The sequence below is a fragment of the Cebus imitator genome, unplaced genomic scaffold, assembly GCF_001604975.1.
Source record: "Cebus imitator isolate Cc_AM_T3 unplaced genomic scaffold, Cebus_imitator-1.0 Scaffold65, whole genome shotgun sequence".
In the NCBI taxonomy this organism is placed as follows: domain Eukaryota; kingdom Metazoa; phylum Chordata; class Mammalia; order Primates; family Cebidae; genus Cebus; species Cebus imitator.
In genome coordinates, this window is record NW_016107380.1 from 7,120,149 (window position 1) to 7,139,933 (window position 19,785).

Sequence of the window (19,785 nt, forward strand, 5' to 3'; positions counted from 1 at the left end):
AAAAAAAAAAAAATTCCAACCGTAAACAGTGCATTAATCCAGCATCATCATCCCAGATCAGTGTTTGTGCACAGCTATCTTCAATGGCAAGAAAGAGAACTTTTTACATTCTGGTAATTTCCAGTCACTGGTCCCAGTTTTCTTTTCCAGAACTAAATTTACACTTCCACTAAAAGTGTAAATTCTTCCATATGTTAACCTTTAATTCCATTATTTTATTCTTCTGGAGTCTTGTCTTATTTTCTCCTATGTTATGTCTCCTATGTTATGGCCTAGAATATTTATGCTAAGTCCTAGGTCACTCTGTTCTGAATGTGTTCTCATTTATCATCCTGTTTCAAATATCTTGCAGAATCATGTGGCATAAGGACCAGAAAACAGAGGACGCTTGTCCTCTTATTCAGCACACTGGTGTCTGCTGACTCCACTGTGACACTGTTAGGGTTTTTACTTCCTCGCTGCGCTGATGATGTTGAGTGAGCTTGTCGTCCAAGTGCTCTCCTTGTTTCTGGTGCAGCTTGGGTAGGTCTACATGTTGTATCTGTCCAATTGAACATTTTGTAAACATAAAAAGAGATGTTTATTCCTACTGAATTAAAAAGCATATAGCCTATTCAATAGGAATAAACTGAATTAATAGGCTGTATCCTGTTTAAGTATAGCTCATTATTGCATTCTTTGAGATCATTTTGGACCTGAGTCTATCCATGTCCAAGCTTTCTTTTATCTATGGTTATAAAGTGCTTGTTCTCATATAAATCTTTAACTACCTTTCTTTCCATTGCCCACTTCTCTTTCTTTCGTCTGGACTGTGCAGGAGCTTGGTATTCATGTTCAAGGCTATGGATAAGTTGTTCACACTGCCAGAGGGGTGTCTGTTAAAAACAAAAATATAGCCAGAAGCGGTGGCTCACGCCTGCAATCCCAGCACTTTGGGAGGCCGAGGTGGGTGGATCACCTGAGGTCAGGAGTTCAAGACCAGCCTGACCAACATGAAGAAACCCCATCTCTACTAAAAATACAAAATTAGCCCAGCATGGTGGTACACGCCCATAATCCCAGCTACTGGGGAGGCTGAGGCAGGAGAATCGCTTGAATCCGGAAGGCAGAGCTTGCAGTGAGCCTAGATCTAGCCATTGCACTCTAGCCTGGCAACAAGAGTGAAACTCTGTCTCAAAACAAAAACCACAAACATGATTGATTCTCATATTCCTGTTTTTACCAGCTATCCCTATGGCTACCACTTGATCCCTTTTTTCCACTTGGTCGAAGTAGTGACATAACTAGTCTCTGTCCTGTCTCTCTCTTTCTTACTGCAAGTCCATCCTGGCCTGTCTGGATCACACATTTAGCTGTCAGTAACCTTCAGTGGCTCCCCATTGCCTCTGTTTGGTGGAAGAGCATGATGCCTTTGGCTCTGTATCCTCTCTGAGGGCATGCCTCAAAGCACCCCATCTGTCATCCTTGACATGATTTTACCACTCCTGAAGTAAAGCAAGTCAAGGAACCACAGTTTCATTTTTTTATCTTTCAAATGGTGTGACTCAACAACAAAACTAAATTAAACACTAAATTAAACTGCACACAGACCCTCAGTGAATTAAGTAACTTACAGAAACACAGTCCAGGCATCTGTGTGAATCTTCTGTTGAACCCAGGGACTGATTTCTTTGCCTCATTTGGAATCTATATATTGGATTTCTAACCGAATTATCTGAGAGGAGAGGGCAGTCTTTGCACATTTTAACTTTTGTCAGGTAATTCAGAAGTTCATGTAGTGCACATTAATGAAGCATTATCAATGAGAGTAATGAACAAGAGAGCTCAGAGGCGTTCTAATATGTGCTACTGGGTTAAGGTTAATGTGGCATGTCATAATATTTGCAACTTACCTAGTGACATCTAACGTTTAGGAAAGGGTTTTCAAGAAAGCTCAGTATCCACACCTTACGTTTGTATAAATGAACCCCCTGAGTTTGAAATTTGTTTATGATAGTGCAGACATGGGAAAATGGACTCTGTAGGCACCATGAAGTGTTTCAGCAGTGAAGATTTATAGAAATGTTATAAAAGGCACCACAGGGACCTGGTACTTCCTGGCTGATGGCATCACCAACTACTAGGGCAGTATTTACTGTTTTTCTTATGCCTGTTAACAAAAAGTAGTCAAAGAAGATCAAAGCAAACCTGCCTTTTCCTTTCAAAGGGTTGATATTTCGTTGTGCAGTATTTATTTTTCTAGCCTGTTGGACACTATGCATGATGCTGCAAGATGGAAGAATGTTGTACCTTCATCACCACAAGAACCATCAGTAAGTGATATAATTCTAGGAAACTCTGAGGCCACCCTTTAACTTCAAGAATAGCGTGGCAAAGAACCAGCTGGGACCCTTTTTCCTTAGTGGTTGTTTCATTCCATGTCAACCTGTGCTGACTTTGTCATTTTCAAAACCATGCAAGGTTTTTAAGTCGCATAAAAATATTGTTAAAACGCCTGCTGTAAGTAAACTGCAGTTAATCTTGGGGAGATGCATTACATACTTAAAAGATTACTAAAGTCTGGTAGTTTTGAAGAATTAACCATCACCTTGAATGCAGAAACTTGGAAAATAATTTTGGCACTTCTGGACCTGATGAGAAGTAAAAACTTATACATACATGGAATTTGTAATTTACTGGTGACAGGCCATTCGATCCAGCAGTAATAATTTCTGTTTTCAGCTACAGCCCTTGAATAATACAAATTAGGGTCTTTTTTTCTTTTATTAAAATGTTTTTTAAAGCTCACTGGGCTTGGCCAGGCACGCTGGCTCACACCTGTAATCCTAGCACTTTGGGAGGCCGAGGTGGGTGGATCACCTGAGGTCAGGAGTTCAAGACCAGCCTGGCCATCATGGTGAAGCCCCATCTTTAAAAAAAAAAAAAAAAAAAAAGCTCACTGGGCTTTTAGAAAGGGAAATTTTAGGTATGTTTCTTACTGGTTAAGCAGATTTCTTGGATTCATGAATGGAGGGTGCTGTTTTCCAACTTTATGGTCACACAAACCTAGGAAGCATAAATGTGAACAGAAAGCTGACTCTGTGTGTGCATATGTGTATGCATGTAACTACATGTTAGTCTTTTATATAACATTGTGACAGCCAAGCCCAAGTCATGAGCTTACTTCCCCAAAGATCAGCAAGTTTGACTCTGCTTCATATTCATCCAACTCACAGGTTGGACCTAGGCCAGAAATGCCAACCAGCCAGGGTAGGAGGACAAAGACGTAAATTTATTGTGGACTAAGCGGGTGAGGACAGCAGTTGCTCAGGGGCCTGTTGCACCGTTTTAGTCATAGTAGGTGAGTGGTAATGTTTTTATCCATAAAAGTGAATACATTTTTAAATTACACCGCAGAATATTTGTGTACAATATAAAGCCAATCTAGTGGCAAAAACTACTCTTTTACACTAGGCAGTGCCTCATTTCTCTCAAATCTGTACAAAGTCCCTATTAATACAACATTTATCATTTCAACAATTTAAACAAAGCAATTGCAAAACCTTACTGTTGGAGGGCTGCATGCCCATTTCCCATTGGGACTGATTTAAGCCTCTATACCTGCATGTTACATGCAAGGATAGTTGTGCCACATCTAATTGACGATGCTCCTTATTGCTAGAGAAGAGTTCAGGAGGCCAAAGTAGGTGGATCACCTTAGGTCAGGAGTCTGAGACCAGCCTGGCCAACATGGTGAAACCCCGTCTCTACTAAAAATACAAAAAAAAATTAGCCAGGTATGGTGGCCAGATGAGAATTGCTTGAACCCTGGAGGTGGAGGTTACAGTGAGCTAAGATCACACCGCTGCACTCCAGTCTGGGCAATGAGAGCGAAACTCCTTTGGGGGATATTTAAATTTAAGGTCTTACCATCCCCCTTTCCTTATTTGCCTTTGTTTTGGATCAAAATGTAAAAGGGAATTGGGAGAAGATGGTACCTATATCTCTATAGGGATCGAGCCACAGTATTCCTGGAATTGCTCAAGAGCTAACCCCTATTAAAGATTGGGTGTGAACATTTAAGAAACTAATCTCAAATGAATTTATGTCTTAAGTGAAAAATGTATCCTTTATAAGGGGAGGAAAACATCCTTTATTGTTATTATTTCATCTTGTTGCTGTTTGCTTTTCTGCAAAACAGTGACACAGCTAGTTGATGTTGGAGCCAGGATTTACAAGACAGCAGGATGACACCATCTTGACTCGGTGGAGATGATCTGCTACTTATCAGAGCGGTAGCTAGCTTTATTTGAAAACTGTAAGCTTTGTTTGGGTGACAAACATTTCTAAATGAAATTAGTCATTTGCTTAAGACATAGACTTTCATTTTCTTTACCAAAAGGCAGTTTCAACTATGCTTATTTTGTATGTGGGGTTTTTTGTTATTATTTTGCTTTTTGTTTTATTATGCTTTTGCTATTGCAAATACTGACCTGATTGTCTTGAAGTAGAGGAAACAAGCTAATGTGGATTCGAAAATATTTTCATTTCCCAAATAGTGTGATATTGACATATATTGCACCTATGTTTATTGATCATCTGATTAAAGAAAAATAAGAGGAAATAACAAAATTATGTCTCATTCAAGAATAAAAGTTTACAAATATAGAAAATTATGGAAGTATGTTACATTTATAATTTGCATCCATTTTTTTTTTAATTTCTTAATAAGATCTTGAATATTGGAGGTACGCCCCCTCCCTTTCCTTTCATCTCCACAGAAGTTGGAGAGGTACAGGATTCTGAAACATCTGGGTCAAACATCTGTCATCAGGAGAAGCACTGGACTAGGAAGAAGATGGTCTAAATTTTAACTGTAGACTTGGTGCCAACTAACATTTGACCTAGGCAAGGAATTTCACTTCATGAGCTTTGGCTTCCTGGCGTGTAAAATGTTGCTGACTCACTTGCTTTCTCAGGCCCATTCAGCTCTAAGGCTCCATTCTATTTTATTCCAAAGACCCATTGCACAGATTGACGCAATTTAAAATAAACTCTAAAACTGAAGTTTCCTGCGTTTCTTCAAGCCAGAGATCTAAATACATGTGAACTTAATTACATCCACCAGCCTGTGGAGGAAAAGAATTCTGAAGACTCATTTATATTTTTCAGCATGTGTTTGCTCACCATTTAGTACATTCCTCAGCACCAGGCTGGATAATAAGAGTAAATACAAGGAAGTACTTCCTGATGGAGTTGATAGTTGAACTGGAAACACCTTGAAAATAATTACAAAGGCTGGGCGTGGTGGCTCACTCCTGTAATCCAAGCACTTTGGAGGCCAAGACGGGCGGATCACCTGAGGTCAGGAGTTCAAGACCAGCCTGACCAACATGGTGAAACCCCGTCTTTAAAAAAAAAAAAAAAAAAAAGAAAATAATTACAAAGCAAAAAATAGACTAGTTAACATCAAACTATTGTAAAGTATAATAGTAGTTGGTATTAAGTACTTCAGTTTGCTAGCACTACACTCATTTAATCCTCACTCTAATCTCGTAAGGTAAATGATAGTCATCACCCCAATTTTACAGAGAAGACTGAGGCACCAAGAGAGTTAAGTGAATTGTCCAAAGTTACTGTTCCATGCAAGAGATTTAGAGAGGATTTTACTTGCCTTAAACTCCCTTGGGTCCTCTCTTGGAAAAGGTGGGTTAAGTATTGAGAAAAAGTAAGGGAGTCAGTCGGGAGTGGGAGTTGCTTTTAACTTGCTAAGCAGACTTGATTTTTATTAAAACGCAAAAGCAAAATTTTTCTTAATTTGGCAGTTGATAATGTTCTACTGTCATTTACTGTAAAATTTTTTTTTTTTTTTTTTTTTTTTTTTTTTACATTTTAAGCAGTCTAGAAGTGGAAACTCTTAGCTTATTTCAGGAGAAAACAATAGTCACATGATTCTGTGCTTTGGAGAAAAGATNTTTTTTTTTTTTTTTTTTTGCATACAGCATACATTTTAAGCAGTCTAGAAGTGGAAACTCTTAGCTTATTTCAGGAGAAAACAATAGTCACATGATTCTGTGCTTTGGAGAAAAGATCCAAAAAAGAACTAAAATTGGGTCAAGTGTTGAGCATTGCTCAGCACTGCTGGTCGTGACTGCCCAGAGTGGTGGGGATTGGGGGTCGGAGGTGTGCTGGGTGTAATAGAGGCAGGTTTTTCTCCTTTGGAGAATTCCCGAGCATAGGTTCTGCCCTTTAAACTTGACTTGCAGAGGAGACACTACACATTGTGATGTCTGTGGTGGGAGCTGGCATAGTTCTCCCCTTGCCTGTCTTCACCGGAGGGTTTCAGGGACATGGCACTGGTGGCCCCCATGACTGGTGCTGCCAACCCTGCTTTTATACATGCTCTGGGGTGGTAAGAATGTCAAGAAAGTAAAGTGAGCTGCTCTGTGGGTACCAGCCATGCCTTCATTCATCCAGGGGCTTGCAAACATTGTTATGATAGACAACCTGGCCCAGAAAAGAAGAAAAAGCCTTCCTTCTTCAGGCCCCTCTCTCCATACTGAGGAGTCTACTGCTGCTTTTGCAAGCAAAACTCTTTCTCCTCCCATCCTGCTGCTCTGCTTCTGAGAGGAAGAGGGAGCTGCCCAGCGTCCTCGTGCTGTAACCCTCTGCTGGTGAGTTCACAGAACCCAGCATCCTGCAAGCTGCTGCTTCTCAGCTGGGGAGATGGAGCAGCTCCCGGCCCTCCTTGATTAGGATATGTCAGGGTTGTCAGGGCAACTGTTAACGGCAGCGGTAGCGTATCATATTTTCCCCTCTCTGCTGTTGGCTGAATATTTTACTGTGTGGTGGCAGGAAGAAGATTGAGAAAAGGTGCTGCAACAGGAAGAAGCTGGGATCTGATTGAACAGGTTAGGCAGTGGTGGAAGGCATCTGACCCTGCGTGTCTTTAGTAGGTCTTGGGCTTTTCTGGAAGCAGTGTGTGTGTGTGTGTGTGCGCGCGCGTGTGCATGCATGCGCCTGAGCAATCACCAGCGCATGTGCCTGTCGGGGAGTCAGTGGGAGGGGGCTGGTAGGGGAGGTGGGAGAGCTGCTGCTAGGTGAGGGGAACTGCAGGGCCTCAGTTGTCAAGAGGCTGGTGGTATCTGTCAGCTGTTTGCAAACTGTTTACCCATAGGGGATCTATTACAAGTGCTCAAATGAACAGGCAGCTTAGGAACTAGCAGCTTCCTGGGAGCTGCAATTACATAAGCATATATTTTTAATATAATAATAATTAAAAAAAAAAAGTAGCAGCAGTATGCCTGGATCAGCTACAGCTCTCCGACAAGAGAGACTGAAGAAGACCAATGCAAGGCCAATTCCCCTTGGTTTATTCACCATTAATGAGGAAGAAGAACAGCAAAAGAATGGAAATTCCAGAAGACCAAAAGGTATGCATTAGCTTCACCCTTTGGTTGGAGCCAGATTCAGCCCTTGTTCCCCACACTGCCTATTGCACGTTTTATAAACTGTGCTCGTCATGCATGCTCCGGGAAGTGCTTGTGACCTCCTAGCACAGTTTGCTGGTAGTGTTTACACCCTCTGTAGGGCTGTGTATGCATGAAATGGGAAACAGTTTTTGTAGATTTGGTATATTTCAGTTCAGTTGCCTTTTTTGACTTAAGCTACTTTCTTGGCCTAGAGAGCTTTAATTTTCTTGTGCTCACTTAAACAGTGACCAGTCACTCTATCCTCATCAAGAGGAGGAAATACTGCGTTACCAAGGTTTAAATGACCATCTTCCCACCTATCTTATGTGCCTCAGATAATTTTTGCTTACTTTAAGTGAGTTTCTGCTTTAAAGGGATGAGTTAAAGTGACCCAAGAATGCAACCTTTCCTAGGCAGAGGATCAAAATGTCACTTCCCTTTCTATACTAAAATGCCAAGAGTGAGGAGGAGCACAGTGAACATTGAGGGCGAATGTAGAGGGTGAAGCTACGGAGCAGGGAGGAGATCATGAGGCTGTATAACTTCTGATGATAACTTTGTCACTGAATGTGTGTATGGCAGTTGAAACACACAGGGTACAGAAAAGGGAAGTCTGACCCTTGTGTTCTTTCATGGCGATGAAAGGTGCAGCAGCTTGCCGGCTTCTTGAGGGCATGTGTACTGCATCATTGTCAGCATTGTCTCATAGCTGCCCTCCCAGGGCTGTAATTATCAGCCAGAGACAGCAACATCAGGCATTTTTGAAAAAGGGGCTTTACAGCTTGCATTTTACGTTTTCCAGCATCCTAAGTCTTGTTACCCCTTCCCGCAAATAGAGAAGCTGTTCTTAAACAGATGCATTATGAGTTTTCTGGCTTTTATGTGCTGATTAAATTTTAGCTTGCACTCAAATTATTCTGTCACTGAGATATCAAATTTTCTTCTGTGGTGCAGAGAGGTAGCATGACAAAGTAGAAAGCAAATATTTTAGCAACGATAGAGTGAAGAGTGTTTAAATAGAATCCAGTGTGTGAGGACTCCTGGTTTTCTTTTTCCTGGTTCTTGAATGAATCTTACTTTGCTTTTCTTAAATAAAATTGAAACTGTCTACGTTAAATCCGAAAGCATATTTTTACGAAATTGTACACAGGGAAGTCCTAATAAGTAGAACCTTACTACTGTAGTTGATTTTTATTTACCATCAGACCTGGCTTCTGTCTGAGAACCAAATGACCTCAGAAATCAAATGATGCTATGACTGGAAGGTGACTTAATGTGATTCTTTTAATTGCCTGTGAATTCGATCGTTGAACTGGAGTATGTTGCTCTTGATGAAAACTCAATACTTTAAATTTTTAGCAGGAAATCATTTTGCCTCTGAACAGTTGGTAACTTTTAAAATTAATGTGGATTTGTTGAATTGTTCCCATGGGGTATTTTTGGAAACATTCTTGATTTGTGGTACTTTTCCTTGGGTGTCTTGAACAGTAACTTAGGATAGCCATCCATTTTGTTCTTAATAATTTTGTGGAATTCCTCTTTCTGTCTCCTGTTGTGTTTGTTCAGTGGCCTTTTGGTATTTTTTAAAAAGAAAGAGAAAGGGGAGGAAAGAAAATGCTTCTAAAAATCGACTTATTTTTGGCAATTAATGCAGCTTCTTGGGTAAGAGAGACTTAATGAGGGAGTTTCTGACCCCCAACCATTTTTCTTTCTATCCCTGCCCACAGTGGTGGGGAGAGGGTAAGGGTTGGTATTGGAGAAGGACTGGGAGAAAAAAAATCCGGTGCTGATGAGGATGTTCAAACTTTCTGTGGATCACCAATTGTCTCTAATTTATGACACATTCAGTAAAATAAGCAGATAACCCTGGGTATCTCTAATTATGCTCAATGAATAAAACTATTGGCTTTGACTGAATTTTTCATTGGGTCTATCTTAACAATAGGAATATTCCCTTTGTAGTCCAGCTTTGTTCCATGGAAAAATGATGGAAATGTTCCGTATCTGCATTGTCCAATAAAATAGGCATTAGCCACAGCTGCAGAGCTTCAAATATAACTAGTGCAACTGAAAAACGAAATTTTAGTTAAATAGCCGCATGTGACTACTTCATTGGACAACACAGCTCTAGTCTGTAGAGCTATTACGTTCTGAATTTGTTTCTTCCCTGGTTTGTTCTTCCTTACTCATTTCTGATGTTGGATATGGTTGGGTCCTGAAATGAATGTGCTTATTAAGAAGTTATTAATGGTTATTATCAAGGAGCAAACAGCCTCTTTACTGCATGAGAACACAGAAACCTGGATGTTTTTCATTTTTTCTTTTCCACTTAAATGCTATTGCACTGTTCTGAATATTATTATTACCAGTCACTAGTTGCCTGGATCATCTGTTACACCTTTTAATGGATTCTTTATTTTTTTTTTCTCCTTTTTCTTTTCTTTTTTTTTTTTTTTTTTTTTTTTTGTGTTTTTTTTTTTTTTTTTTTTTTTTTTTTTTTTTTTTTTTTTTTTTTTTTTTTTTTGCATACAGCATACATTTTAAGCAGTCTAGAAGTGGAAACTCTTAGCTTATTTCAGGAGAAAACAATAGTCACATGATTCTGTGCTTTGGAGAAAAGATCCAAAAAAGAACTAAAATTGGGTCAAGTGTTGAGCATTGCTCAGCACTGCTGGTCGTGACTGCCCAGAGTGGTGGGGATTGGGGGTCGGAGGTGTGCTGGGTGTAATAGAGGCAGGTTTTTCTCCTTTGGAGAATTCCCGAGCATAGGTTCTGCCCTTTAAACTTGACTTGCAGAGGAGACACTACACATTGTGATGTCTGTGGTGGGAGCTGGCATAGTTCTCCCCTTGCCTGTCTTCACCGGAGGGTTTCAGGGACATGGCACTGGTGGCCCCCATGACTGGTGCTGCCAACCCTGCTTTTATACATGCTCTGGGGTGGTAAGAATGTCAAGAAAGTAAAGTGAGCTGCTCTGTGGGTACCAGCCATGCCTTCATTCATCCAGGGGCTTGCAAACATTGTTATGATAGACAACCTGGCCCAGAAAAGAAGAAAAAGCCTTCCTTCTTCAGGCCCCTCTCTCCATACTGAGGAGTCTACTGCTGCTTTTGCAAGCAAAACTCTTTCTCCTCCCATCCTGCTGCTCTGCTTCTGAGAGGAAGAGGGAGCTGCCCAGCGTCCTCGTGCTGTAACCCTCTGCTGGTGAGTTCACAGAACCCAGCATCCTGCAAGCTGCTGCTTCTCAGCTGGGGAGATGGAGCAGCTCCCGGCCCTCCTTGATTAGGATATGTCAGGGTTGTCAGGGCAACTGTTAACGGCAGCGGTAGCGTATCATATTTTCCCCTCTCTGCTGTTGGCTGAATATTTTACTGTGTGGTGGCAGGAAGAAGATTGAGAAAAGGTGCTGCAACAGGAAGAAGCTGGGATCTGATTGAACAGGTTAGGCAGTGGTGGAAGGCATCTGACCCTGCGTGTCTTTAGTAGGTCTTGGGCTTTTCTGGAAGCAGTGTGTGTGTGTGTGTGTGNTGATGGGGGGACAGGGTCTTCCTCTGTTGCCCAAGCTGGAGTGCAATGGCATGATCATAGCTTACTGCAGCCTCCAACTCCTGGGCTCAAGTGATCCTTCTGCCTCAACCTCCTTAATAGCTGGAGTTACAGGCACATGCCACCACACCCAACTAATTTTTTTAAAAAAATTTTTTAGAGATGGGATCTTGCTGTGTTACCCAGGTGGTCTTGAACTCCTGGCTTCAACTGATCCTCCCACCTTGGCATCCCAAAGGGCTGGGATTACAGGCATGAGGGATTACAGATGTGCCTGGCCGTCTCTTATTTTCTAAATTATTATTTCCAAAGCATCATAGCGAGATGACATACAGGTTATCTTTTGTGTGTGACTATGAAAGCACACAGTCAGAAACTTAACTTTTCCCACCCCATGGCCTAATCTGCCAAACATATTCAAACCTGGTATCCACACCTGGTTTTCTGCTTAGTATCTTTTTTCTGCCAGTAATAAAGAAGTTTACCATCTCAATTTTATGAGTTGAATGTTTCTGTGCAGGATTATCCTAGCTAATGATGAGTACCATCTTTTCAGGTACCATACTGTTGGGTAAACACCAATGAACTCAGTAAGAGTTAACTTGGAGATTACCATATGGGCTTCTATGGTGGCTTCATAGTTATCTGGCGGGGTGACAATAGTTTGTTTAGATGGTAGACTAGATAATTCCTAAAGGAGTGATTACTTTTCCATGTAATCAATAGGAGTACAATGTTTTACATACCTTACTATTATTACCAGAGTAATTAAATAGTCACTTGGAGCAAGCTGGGCTTATTATACCTCAGAACCTCAAGCCTCCTTGTAATGCTGACTTCAGGACTGGCTTCGGAGAGACTGTTTAGGTGCTGCAGTAATGAAATGCCCTTGGACAGGTTTCAAGGCAAACCTGCCTCCTGGTGAATTTTGCTGAGCACAGTGATTATTAAGTAATAAGGCATTTTCTTCCTAAACAAGCATTTGTTAAATGCTCACTCTGTGGCAGATTACTCTGCTGGGGTTTTGTGGAAGCAATGCAAAGATAATTGACATAGTTTCTGCTCACTGTGGAGGAAGAAAAATATGTACAAATAATGCAAGAGTATAAATTGAAATCAGGAAAGGGAGAGGATGAGAGTGGTGGAAATGTTAAATAAATGCCAACTGTAAAGCCATTAGCCGGAAGATTTTAATCTGAAACAGAGTTTAAGGGATATAGATTCCTATCCCATCCCAAATGTCTGGCTGACGTTGGAAGCTCACACAGACATTAAAGGCAGGAGCATAGAATAATGGGCAAAGCTTCTTTTGAATGCCGTTAGAGAAGCTAGACATCCACACAATGTTTTCCCGCAGATAGACACTTCTAGAGGCTTCATGACTATTACACAATACATTTTTACAACTTCTGTTTTATTATGGCCTCCTGACCCATTCTGTGCACTGCCTAAAGCAGTCATCTCATTGACTTTATACTCCTGTCTTGTTTTATATAAAATCTGATTGATATCCAGCACGAATACTAAATTTTCTCATGAGACTTGACTCTAAATGACTTTTACTTGCTTTTTTCAAAAGTATCATCTTCCTCAAAAGATGAAAGACTCATCACTCCCTAGGTGGATCATGGTCTTCCTGCTTGCAGCCTTTCCTAATTCCAACCCATCCTCCATAGCATGTCACTATGACATCTTTCCAATGGGCAGATGCCCATTGGAATTAAACTTCCCAGGGGTATTGCTTCCACTGAAACAGAGGTCTTGACTAGGAGTCTTGGAGCCATATTTAGTCTATAGCTATGTTTATTTGTCCCCTGCAGGTGTTTACAAGCCAACATTTAGAAACTGTTTTTTTCATAATCTGGATTTCAGCTTCCCTTGAAAAACTGGAAGACACAGCCACCCTTGTCATCTTTCTTCACAGTAGTCATCAGCTGGAGCTAAGTAGCAGCTGTCATATGCCATAGATGGGTCATGCATGCTCCAGTGCCCCTCTTCTAGCATATGCATTACATGGCCTGCCTCAGTTATCTACATTACTGTAGTCATTGCTTTTGTGACCCCGACCTAAGGAATAGGCCAAGCCCCTTAGCATGACATCTAGACTACCTACCAGCTGGTCCCTTTTTCCCTCTCCATCTTCTTTCCTGCCACTCTTCACACTTTGTGCTCCAGCAGCACCAAAGTACTTGCATTTGTCTGTTCCGTCGTGCTCTTGCATGCCTGTGTGTCCTGCTCATGCTCATCTCTCCATTTTCCTCGCCTTTCTTCCTCATTTGGGTGACTCTGACTTAGGCTGTGTAGAATCAGGTCACATGGCATCTTCTCCAGACTCACCTTGGGTACCATCTCCAGAAAACCTCCTCTCTTGCTCCCAGCCTCCTCATTCCTGGCACAAAGGGCAGCCCTCGCTGTGCTCCTTTGGCACTGTAAGTCCTGTACTTACTTCAGTCCTGATGCTTACTTCAGCATAATGAAATTATCCATGAACACTTCCATGCCCTTCTCAACACTGTAAGCTTTGTAAGGGCCAGGACTCACTCCTCTTTATATCCTGTACCTTCCAGAGTACGTGGAACATTATGAAACAAAGGTAAACTTAACACCTAAAATAAGGTTCACAGACTCTGAAGGTCTTCATAATATAGAAATTCTAAGAAATGTTGATAGCATTAGAATTACCCTTTCAAGGTAACTACTTTGAAAGAGACAATTCTGTGTTTGATATGTCAATCATACTGCTCTCTACCAAACTGCATCTGTCTAATGGTATATCAGAGATTCTCTTTTTCTTCTTCTTCTTCTTTTTTTTTTTTTTTTTTTTTTTTTTTTTTTTTTTTTTTTTTTTTTTTTTTTTTTTTTTTTTTTTTTTTTTTTTTTTTTTTTTTTTTTTTTTTTTTAATTTTGAGGCAAGGTCTTGCTCTGTCTTCCAAGCTGAAGTGCAGTGGTATGATCGTGGCTCATTATAGCTTTGAACTCCTGGGCTCAAGTGATCCTCCCTCCTCAGCCTTCTAAGTAGCTTGCAACTAAAGGTGCACACCACCATATTTGGCTGTTTTTTTTTTTTTCTTTTAATTTGTAGGGGTGGGGTCTTGCTTTGTTGCCTAGGCTGGTCTCCAGCTCCTGGGTTTAAGTGATCCCCACATTTGACCTGGGGATCAAAAAGTGCTGGGATTACATGAGTGAGCCACTGCACCCAGCCCTGTTTTGTTGTTTTCTGTCTTGCTATTCAATTTTCTTTGATGGAAAAACGAAGGTATATAGTTAGAAGGTGCTATTAATTGACCACTTTGTTAATATCAAGGTTAATAATGCTTCCTGTCCCTTTTGTTAGTTAATCATAGATTAAATTGTAAAGAAATACAACTTCTCCTTGAAATCAAGACACAGCAGTTCTGAGAAACTGTACCCCCACCCCCATTTTGCTAAAATGTATATTTATGGAACCTGCAGTGACTTCTCTTCTTTTGGCCTTTCCACTGTAAAGGTAGAATTTCTGCCAGTTGAGGTTTCCAAATGAAATATAATCTAATGCTCACCATTTATATTTCTGTTGGATAGGTGATGATCTAGCAACTGCAATGTCCTTTTCTAAGTCATTGGTCTTTTTGTTTTCCAAGAGGAGTCTTAAAACAGGAAATGTGAATGCCTCTATAGAGTCATTCTCATACATGTCCTTGTTTCTTCTTTTGTTCTGTAAGCTTTCACCATTTCTTTTCCCAGTGTCTTTATGTGTGCCATTTTAAGGCTAGGTAAATGGTTTCAGCTGTTAAATTTAACAGCTAGGGAGGCAAAAATATGTTTTAGAACAACAGTGTCAAAGATCCTTATTATGAGGAGGAAATCTTGAAGTCAAATTGATTGGCATAACTTTTATTTGCTAAAGAGACCTTAAATGTAATATTTTATTCAAAGTATATAGAAATAATAGGGGATGGGGCAAAGATCACATCAACTAATGTACGACTTGTACTCATTGGATTCTCTATAACTATTTGAATAAATGAATACAACTGTTCCCCAGGCATTCTGTGTTATATAAGTAGTAATTACCATATGTGTCACTGTGTACAAGAGGAACATGATTTAACCTGTGTGTAACCAAAGTTTTTGTATAGTGAGGTATAATATAAAATGTAATTTACTTGCTATATAAAACTAAAAGACTTAAAAATTGTGTGCCTGTTTCCAGAGCTAAAACTGATGGAGCTAAAGAGCTGACTCCTTCAGTCACAGGAACCAAACACAATTAAGTATTTGCTTAGAGTCTCCCCGCTGATAACTCTTAGATATTATTTATTAGAAGATTGTAGTCTGAGTTTGAATTGAATATCCATTTCCATTAACGTCTATGTGTCTCCAAGAGCAACTTTAATTTATTGTTACAGAAATTCTCCAAGTGGCTCCAGGCACCTTGACCATGTTTTTCACTTAGTAGAAGCTTAACAGCAATTGACCAGGCGTGGTGGCTCACGCCTGTAATCTCAGCGCTTTGGGAGGCCAAGGCAGGTGGATTACCTGAGGCGGGAGTTCAAGACCAGCCTGGCCAACATAGAGAAACCCTGTCTTTACTGAAAACACAAAATTAGCAGGGCATGGTGGCACATGCCTGTAATTCCAGCTACTTGGGAGGCTGAGGCAGGAGAATTGTTTGAACGTGGGAGGCAGAGGTTGCAGGGAGCCGAGATCATACCATTGCGCTCCAGCCTGGACAACAAGAGTGAAACTCCATCTCAAAAAAAAAAAAAAAGAAACTTAACAGCAATGAAGGTGATTTTATCAAGAGACTCCATCTTAATTCTCAGGTCATCTAGACATTTAGGAAAAGCCCACTTTATGTTGCACCTTCCATATGTTATGTTAAGTTTATGCTCTAGTTTCCCAATTCAGAAGGTAAGTCATACCCCATTTTACCCCAGACCCAGATTCAGAGGCCCAAAGTGTGTCACAGATGGACATAAGACAGTGAAATATTTACCAGAGCATCATTTGACATTTATGCCAACTGTAAAATGCAAGTCCTGTTTTTCAGGCTATCTGTCCAGCAATGGTTTCTTAGTAAGAAAATTCTCATAGAATCTTCCTAAATTCCAAATAATTTACAATCCCAGATTGGAAATGAAGTTCAGGAGTATAGACCAAGAAAAAAATATGCTAACAGTTTTTCTCTTGAATATATATGGTTTTGGGGACCAGATTTATTCTAAGTTAAAGTTGTAGGCCTAATAAAGTAGTAAAAAGATATTAAAATACCAAGATTCAGCAGAACCTGTTGTTCTAATACCATTATTGAGAACAACAGTCCGGAGGCTGGTGCCACCTCTGTAGTCCTAAGAGAATTGCTTTCAATGTCAGTAGTTGAGTGCATTATCAAGAGTTGTCTTGGAGTTGGGCAGGAGGAAAGAGAGTTGGAATCTCTATTAGCCCCTTTTAAAAACTTCCCAAATAATGTAGCTTAAGATCTAAGTAAAAATGTAGCTTTAAGTTACCCCCTTCAAACCAGTTGTCACCTCTGAGCCCCGATGTAGAACTATAGAAATTCAGAACCAGCCACTATCAGCGGATATCAGTTTACATAGCAGGAAAACAGGATACTAGAAAGGTTTCACCACGTTCACTAGTTATGAGTGGCCACAGGTCCAAGTTTGCCACAGTTATTCGAAATCCAGGCTATATTTGGTGTGAGAGACTGTGAAAAAAAGTGCTTAGAAAAAAGTGATAGAAAAAGTGCTACGTGTGGAAATATGTACTTTACTGTTATTAATATTTAACCTTTCTAAGCCTCAGATTCTCATCTGTGAAATGAAATGAATTAAATCATGCTCACAGGTGATGGCGAGTATTAGAGAGAATACATAAGCACTTAGCTTATTCTCTGGAAAATAATTGGAGCTCATTATGTGACAACTATAATACTGGTAATATGTAACCAAATGTCTCACATTTTCTGGTAGCTTCTACTGACATGTACTGTTGGAAGAATAACCTGGTGGAAAGACCATCATGCTTGTCTGTGCTGCACCTTAAGCAGTCTATTTTTATGGAGATATTTTCCCTAATCAAATTTCCTTCCTTCACTTGCTTGTGAGTGAAAATTTCTAGGAAGGCTGCCTTCTTTCTTGTGCCATTTAGTCACTTTCCTGTCATAGGCACATGTGACTGGATCCTCCTGTGTTCATGTGGATCAAAAGTCCTAGCTGCCAGGTAGATTGCTCATGCAGTACCCTGTAATTTTGTTGTGTTAAATGAAGGAAATAAATTGCCATTACGTCAGATCACCTTACCTGTTATTTTAAATACAATTAAGGGAATGTACCTGTTATTCCTTGGGATTAATAGAAAACTCTGATCTACCTTAATTAGGAAACAATAGCAATGATCCTCTGCCATTTTAAAAACCAATTCAAAGGATTTTTTTTTTATTTGCAAGGGTTTTTTTTTTTTTTCCTTCTGATTTGGGGGGTGTGTGTGTGCTCATGTGCATGTGTGTGTGAATCGTTTGATGGCAGTGTCCTAGTCTAGTGGACAGGTTTCTGCCAGTGGTTGAGATTATGGATGCTTACATTTGGGGATGCCAAATGTATTTTATGCAGGATGATTTTCAGCACCAAGACTTCTTATTCTGCATATGATTAGCCATCTTTTATTTCAATACATCTTGTTTCTCTGTGGTGGTCATGTTTTGCTCTCTAGTCACTCAGAATTAAGTGCTATGAACACTTATGGTAGAGAAAGCACGAAATTCAATATTATTTGCTGTTAGATTTGAACATATATATGCCAGTGGACCTGTGTCCCGGTGGAGTAGATACTGTCTTGCTTGGAGCTCTTTTCTCTACCTGGTATGTACTTCAGCTGCTTCTCCACTCTCCACTTCACTCTACCTTACTTGTCCTTTAGTTTAAATGTCATTTCCTTGGCTAGGCCTGGTGGCTTATGCCTGTAATCCCAGTGCTTTGGAGGCTGAGGTGGGAGGATGATTTAAGCCCAGGAGTTCAAGAACAGCCCTGGCAACAGAGATCCTATCTCTACAAAAAAATACAAAAATTAGCCAGGTGTGGTGGTGTGTGCCTGTGATCTCAGCTACTTCAGAGGCTGAGGTGAGAGAATCACCTGAGCCCAAGGAGGTTAAGGCTGCAGTGAACCATGGTCATAGCACTATAGCCTGGGCAACAGAGTGAGACCCTGTCTCAAACACACACACAGAAAATTGCCATGTCCCTAAGGATGTTCCCAGACCAAGCTAGTCTCAGATTCTGGGCCCTTTCTTACTCCAGGCAAATTGTGTGTTAAGTGTTTGCTGAATTGTTTAGTGTTTGTCTCCTCAACTAGACGAAGCTTCCAGAAAGCAATGACTATGTCTATCAGATTCACACTGTGCCCCCAGCACCTATACAGAGTGTAGTATGCACATACTTTCTTTTATTGTGCTTCACAGATACTGCTTTTTTTTTTTTTAAATTGAAGGTTTGTGGCAACCCTTTATCAAGCAAGTCTGTTGGCACAATTTTTCCAGCAGCATCTCTGTGTTGTATATTGGGAATTCTTGCAATATTTCAAACTTTTTCATTGTTATTATATCTCATGGTGATCTGTGATGGGTAATCTTTGATGTTACTATTGTAATTATTTTGGTAAGCTACAAACCATGCCCACAAACATGGGCATGATAGCAAACTTAACAAATATTGTATGTGTGCTGACTGCTCTACCAACCCATCAGTTTCTGTCTCTCTCCCTGTCACCAGGCCTTCCTAATTTTTGAGACATGACAATTTTGAAATGAAGTTAACTCATAACCTTATGGCCTCTAATCTAAGTGCTAAAGTGAAGAATTGCATGTCTCTCACTTTAAATCAAAAGCTAGAAATGAGTAAGCCTAGTGAGGGAAGGCATGTTGAAAGCCTGGTTAGGCTGAGAGCTAGGCCTCTTGCGCCAAACAGCCAAGATGTGAATGCAGAGGAAACGTTCTTAAAGGAAGCAAAAAATGCTACCCTGATGAACACACAAATGATAAGAAAGTGAAACAGCCTGAATGCTGATACGGAGAAGGTCTGAGTGGTCTGGATAGAAGATCAAACCAGCCGCACATTCTGTTAAGCCAAAGCTTAATCCAGAACAAGGCCCCTAACTCTCTCCAATTTTATGAAGGCTGAGAGGTGAGGGAGCTGCAGAAAAAAAAGTTTGGAACTAGCAGAAGATGGTCATGAGGTTCAAGGAAAGAAGCTGTCTCCATAACATAAAAGCACAAGGTGAAGCAGCAAGTGCTGATGGGGAAGCTGCAGCAAGTTACCCAGAAGATCTTGCCAAAGTAATTGATGAAGGTGACTACACTAAATAACAGATTTTCAATGGAGTTAAAACAGCCTTCTATTGAAAGAAGACACTATCTAGGACATTGATAGCCAGAGAGCCAAAGTCAGTGCCTGGCTTCGAAGGACAGGTTGAATCTCTTGTTAGGGGTTAATGCAGCTGAGTCATTGCAGTCATTGACTTGGAGTTGAAGCCAGTGTTCATTTGCCATTCTGAAAATGCTAAGGCCCTTAAGAATTATGCTAAATCTACTCTTTGTGCGCTCTCTCAGTGGAACAACAAAGCCTGGGTGACAGCATGTCTGTTTATAGCACGGTATACCGACTATTTTAAGCCCACTGTTGAGACCTACTGCTCAGAAAAAGTTTTCTTTCAAAATATTACTGCTCATTGACAATGTACCCAGTCACCCAACAGCTCTGATAGAGATGTACAAGAAGGTTAATGTTGTTTTCTCTCTGTCTCTTTTTTTTTT

The 19,785-nt window shown here is 40.4% G+C and overlaps 1 protein-coding gene across 10 annotated transcripts in view; it reads left to right on the top strand.

Annotated features, from left to right (window-relative positions):
• Window positions 1–19,785, top strand: part of MAP7 (microtubule associated protein 7) — a 203,201-nt gene that overhangs the window by 18,007 nt on the left and 165,409 nt on the right. For 2 of the 10 annotated variants that reach the window (XM_037739226.1, XM_037739227.1), the window contains exon 1: window positions 10,635–10,892. The exons of the other annotated variants lie outside the window; for them this stretch is intronic. The gene's annotated coding sequence lies outside the window, so the exon portion shown is untranslated. Of the gene's footprint in view, window positions 1–10,634; window positions 10,893–19,785 lie in introns of those variants that run through there. 10 annotated transcript variants of the gene reach the window in all.